The sequence below is a fragment of the Nothoprocta perdicaria genome, unplaced genomic scaffold, assembly GCF_003342845.1.
Source record: "Nothoprocta perdicaria isolate Ctin4 unplaced genomic scaffold, notPer1 scaffold_117, whole genome shotgun sequence".
Taxonomy (NCBI): domain Eukaryota; kingdom Metazoa; phylum Chordata; class Aves; order Tinamiformes; family Tinamidae; genus Nothoprocta; species Nothoprocta perdicaria.
The window spans coordinates 421,247-426,752 of NW_020454283.1; positions in this window are offsets into that span (position 1 = coordinate 421,247).

Genomic DNA, 5,506 nt, shown 5'->3' on the forward strand with positions numbered 1-5,506 from the left:
TGCATGCGTTACGATCCATGTTGCAGGCGGTTAAACAAGATTACTGCATTCCTGCTTCAGGTAAATATTTTCCCTAATCTTGTTCCCTGTTCCATTTCTGAAATTGCCCAATTTATTTATTAATTTTCTGCCTATCGTATTTCTACCCCCTCCTTGCAGCCCCTCCAGCCTGTCTGCGTCCCTCAACCTCTTTCTCCTGTCCTCCAAATGACTGCCCATTCAGGCCACCAGCAGTCACATCCTCTTGACATCATGGCATCAGGTCTCCGTGGCCGTGCCATATTAGCGTGCATGATACGTTGTGACAAAAGCAGTGCAGCCAGGCAGGGAAACGAGGGGGATCAGCTACCCCGGAGGCCTTCAGAGAATCATTGGGAATGAAAGAGAAGAGCTGCCTTTTCCAGAGAGGAGGTGCCTGGATCCAGATGTTCTGAGGGGCATCAGATCCAGCTGTCAGCTAAATATTTCAAAGGGAACATTTTGTGCATTTAAAATAAATACTACTTCGTTTGGTGTATCTCCCCTACTTTCCATTCTTACTCACCTAGTGTTTGTGTTCTTGATTTCAGTGACCCATTTCAGAAGTAGACGGGCTCTGGAGACATCCTAAGAGAAGCCTGTCCCTTCCTTTTGATGGTCAAAGGACAGGGTGCTTGCTGCAGGAGAACCCCTCCTTTGCCCCAGTAGTCCAGTGAAGCAAGACAGAAGGCACATTCGTTGTTTAATGTGCGTGGCAGGAACTGTAAAGCTTACTTGTGTTATGGCAGTGTCATAAGATGCCAGCTCTAGACTCTGAGATGCTGCGTGTGCCGTGCAGAGACTGAGTAAGGAGCTCTAGAAAAGCAGAAGGTGACATAGAGAAGGCAGCAAGGCAAAGCTGTGATTGGAGACGGCGGACTGGAGAAACATAAATGAATTTGTATTTCTGTATCTTCTTGCTACCCTCTCCTTCTAGAATGTGGGCCAGTGTTTTCCTGAAAGCACAAAACCAGATTTCTTTACTAGTCATTCAAAAGTATGGAATTTATTTCCCTAAATAAATTCATCTTTGGAGCTGGGGTAAATTCAAGYCCCACCTAAGAGCTGACCCCCGTCGTTGCTTTGAACAAGCTTCCAGAGCCACCCTGTAATAAACAGGGGTAAACTGCATAGGAGTCCTTTGTGATGCCCTCTTCCATCAGCTGCTCTAATACCTTTTTGATTATCTCAGTGGACACAGATATAAATGCCGTGCCTTGGATCCCTCACTCGCAAGCTATCTCCGTATTTTTTTTTTTTTTTTTACATTTTCTTTTTAAAATAAAAATGACTGCTGATGTTTATGCCCCTGTAATACATTATGTATTATTTTGTTTTAAGCGCTGCCTTTTGCATCCTGACAGTAACAATAAAATGTGAGTATGGGATTCCTAATACAGACAGACTAATGTTTCCACTGCTAGCCTTCCCTATCTCTTCTTTTTTTTCTTTCTGCTCTCTAAGCACTTTTCTAAAGGCTCCTTTTATATTCCTAATAAAATTAGAGCAAAATACATCGATTTACTGGAAAAGAGGGTTTGGTCTTTTTTTTTTTTTCTTTTCCTCCTTCCTTGGTGATAGCACTTTCTTCTCCCCCACCTTAAAAATGCTGGAGAATATTCCACATCAAAGACCTTTAGTTTCTTCATAGGGTTTTCTTATCAGTTCCCCTATAACCAGTTCTCCCCTGGCTGAACACTCGGCTTCTTGCCCCCACTACAGACCATTTTGCCTATACTGATTTTCTGAGGTAATTATCTTGCATTGCATGCACTATAGTGCATCTCCATATACCACTAAATGCCTGATCTGCACATAGTTGGAGCTGCTCTGCGTGGGACCGTTGTATTCCTTGTCCATCTATAGATTGTTCCGTCCGTATCCTTCTCTTTTACTGTTAGAAATCCCATGCTCTGATCCTTGTGTTTTACACCAAGATGATCCAGCTATAAATTATTATCAAATCAAACCGATTCTGATAATAACACTGATAAAAGTGATCACATCTGAGAAATGAGTCCTCTTGAAGACGCACGGGTGAATTTCCTGAGAGAATATTCTGCCGTGGAGGCTTGGGTTAATCTGATTTTGGAGCACGCGTGGCAGCCTGCATCGTCGTTGCCAGTGGGGAGGGGGTGGTTGGACCCCACCGAGTTTGCTCGCGCTGTGAGCAAGTGGAAAGCTTTCAGAACCCGTCACCATGCCTGGGGATTTTAAATTTCCGAGATATTCACTTAGTTAGGGAACAGGCTAAAATCTGTCATGTTGATTTAATGAGCGAGTAGGGGAGGGAGGAGGCACAGATGCACAAAAAAAGCAATTTTCCTTGTAACAGTTGTGTTAAAATATTGATACAGATGCGTAGTGGAAAAACTTAACGAGTTGTTAGTGTTAGAAATAATGCCAGCATTAGATATCTCTTGTGTGCAGAGTTTCCAAGATGGTGTTCAGCATTTCTGGGAAAGAGGTCTCATGGGGAACGGCTGCACCTGGTCAAACCAGTGACACTCCAGGCTGGTGTCCTTCCCAAGGCCTCCACACTAGCCTGGTTCTAAACTGTCCTGGCGCTCATGGAAGCCACAGAGGAGTTAAGACCTGACTATTTCTTACCAAAAACTTAGAGTTTTTGTAGAGTTTAAGATTAAGTGATAAACACTTGGGAGCACTCTTTATACTGTCTCTCTTACCAGGCGTCTATTTTGAGTTCAAAAGCAGGACCTCATGGTTCAAGTAGCGTGCTAGCCTGTAAATGATCCAGTCTTGGTCCCAAACTCTGTTGCAAGCTTTACGTGCCTCGGGTGCATCACTTCTTCTTGCATTCCCATTTTAAAAGTGTTTTTTTTTCCCTTCCACGTTACACCACCTTATTCTTCTGGGATACACTCTGGAACAGGGCATACCTTGCTCTTCCCTGTTGTTTCTGGTGCTGTGGTTCCCTGATCTTCAGCAAGACTCGAGCTGCTGACACCCAGCGTGTTGGGGTTCCCTGTTGAACCGAGGTGTCTCAGACCGCCCGCACGATGCGTTTGCTTTGGGGCTCTGTGGTCGTTGGGAATCTGCAGCTTTGCTTTTCATTTAGCAGCTATAGGTATAATGTGGAAGGAAGCTGTAATAGGCACTTCACGGAGTAACCCACGAGGTGTCTCCTAGTGCCATGTTCCCAGTCTTGGGCCACTCCAGTGGTTCTTACTGCTGGAAAGTCTGCAGATTAATCCTGCAGTTCTGCAGAGCATTAACCAAGTCAAACTGGGAATGCTGGGCTCTGTTAATGCAGATCTCTATCCATCAGGGACTCAGCTGAGACCACTAAATCTGAGCATTCCTTTTAAGATGAAAATGAGAAAGGAATTAATTTTAATGAGTGATGTTTGTGCTGCTGCTTGCCCTGTCATGTGTGGCCTCTGTGTGTGCAGTGTGATCTGCCATCATGTCAGTGCTCCATGATCAAACCCCTTCCAAGCGGGGATACTTTACATGGGTTTCTGTGTCGATTCCAGTCCCTGAAGAATGTTGCCAATCCATTAAGAGCCTGGCAGGCTGTACTGGGGAATATGAGGATGAGTAGAGCAGAGAGGCCAGCCCCAGAATAGGGAGGTGAGAAAGAGGAAGAAAAGATTAATTTGAGCAGAAAATCTGGATTGGAATGGGATTTTCAGGGAGGTSTTGTCTTCAGCTTGCACTCTGCGGGGAATTGTTCACCTTGTTGAAAGGCTCAGCAAGAAGACTTGCCAGTGGAAGCGGTTTCCCCGAGGCCTGCAGCACCACTGCTGCAGTGCACGGCTTGCTGTGCCTCCCTGCCCTTGCCAGGGCTGTGCTGCTCCTTCGAAACCTGCTGCAAATGAAATGCTTGGAGTGCACGTGCGTCCTCGGAAGCACTAACCTTTGTTCTTTGCTCTTAGTGAAGGCAGCCGGGGCCTTGCAGCGTGCTCACTCAGGGTTGCTTCCTGTTACAGGTTGGAAAGTAAAGACAGGAATGATTGATGGCTCTCTTGGATGAGACTTCTTTCCTGTCAGCCTCTGCAGAGGGCAGAGGAGGAGGAGAACCCTCATTCCATGGTATCTGTTGCTGCACCTCGTGGGCTTCTGCGTCACGGGCTGAACCAAGCTACCAAATTTATTTCATCTTTAACTTCAGTGGTCTGGCACTCGTGCACATGCCTCCAGGCAGGCGGGAGAGCTCTTCTSTTCCTCTGGGAGGGATAGCAGGATGGGCTCGTGCCTTGTGCCACAGCAGGGAAGTGCAGGGGCGTCCCGCAGTGCGCGGCACAGCGCTGTGAGCGGAGGCTGCAGCCGGGGTGGATTGCGCGCTGCCATCTGCACAGGCCGCCGTCCAGCTTCCTGTCGATAGCCAATCTTCAAAACCCTTCCCTCTTTGAAATGAATTGGTGGACGAAAGCAGGCAGTCACTTTTAATATAGATTGCTTATCCACAGACAGAGGTGCAAAATAWACTCCTCTGTCCCCTTATGCTTGGGCTTTGGTCTCTATTTTCCTAGTCCCCTTCCCATTGTCGAAAGGGCTTCTCTCTTCCGCAACTCAAATCGAATCCTTTGAGCAGAAGGTCCATGAAAACCCACACGTCCCCACAGGTGGCAGTGTCTGAGGACCACAGGTRTGGGTGAAGATGTTGGTGAGTTTATGGCTCTACCATTTAGTGATCCTGAGAGGCCSTGTGTGCCCAGCCTTCAGAAACTCTGTTCCTTGCAGGATTTCCAGCTTTATTACTGAGCATCCCACTTGAGATACTATTACCTTAATACCTTACCAAAAAAACAAGGAAGCCTTTTTTTCTTTCTTTTTCTTTTTTTTCTTACCTAGGAGAAAGGGAGGCAGGTGGTTTCTAAGCAGTCTCCCCATCTTTGCCATCAGTGGGAGGCTCTCTAGGCGGCTGCCTTACTGCACACCGCTTACAGACACTTGATTATAGACGTTTGCAGTCCCGCTGCAGGTGTGAGGCCTCGYGGAGGAGCGGGGACCTCCCTCCCTTCCTGCCACATCCGCCAGCCAGCCCCTTCCCTCGCAGCCTCCCTTCTCCGCAGCTCCCCGCTGCGGCTGCCTTGTGGGAGGCCAGTGCAGCTGACCCAGGAGCAGCCAGCGGGAAGGGAGCAGTGGCTCCTGGTGCACACTGATGGAGCTGCTTCTGCTCAGCGGGGCCCGGCTTATACCCCGTGCTGGCGGCCTGTACCCCGTGCTGGCAGCCTGTACCCCATGTTTGCAGCCTGTACCTCGTGTTTGCAGCCTGTACCCCGTGCTGGCAGCCTGTACCCCGTGTTTGCAGCCTGTACCCCGTGCTGGCAGCCTGTACTCCGTGCTTGCAGCCTGTACCTCGTGTTTGCAGCCTGTACCCCGTGCTGGCAGCCTGTACACCGTGCTGGCAGCCTGTACTCCGTGCTTGCAGCTTGTACCCCGTGCTTGCAGCCTGTACCTCATGCTTGCAGCCTGTAGCCCATGTTTGCAGCCTGTACCCCGTGCTTGCAGCCTGTACCCC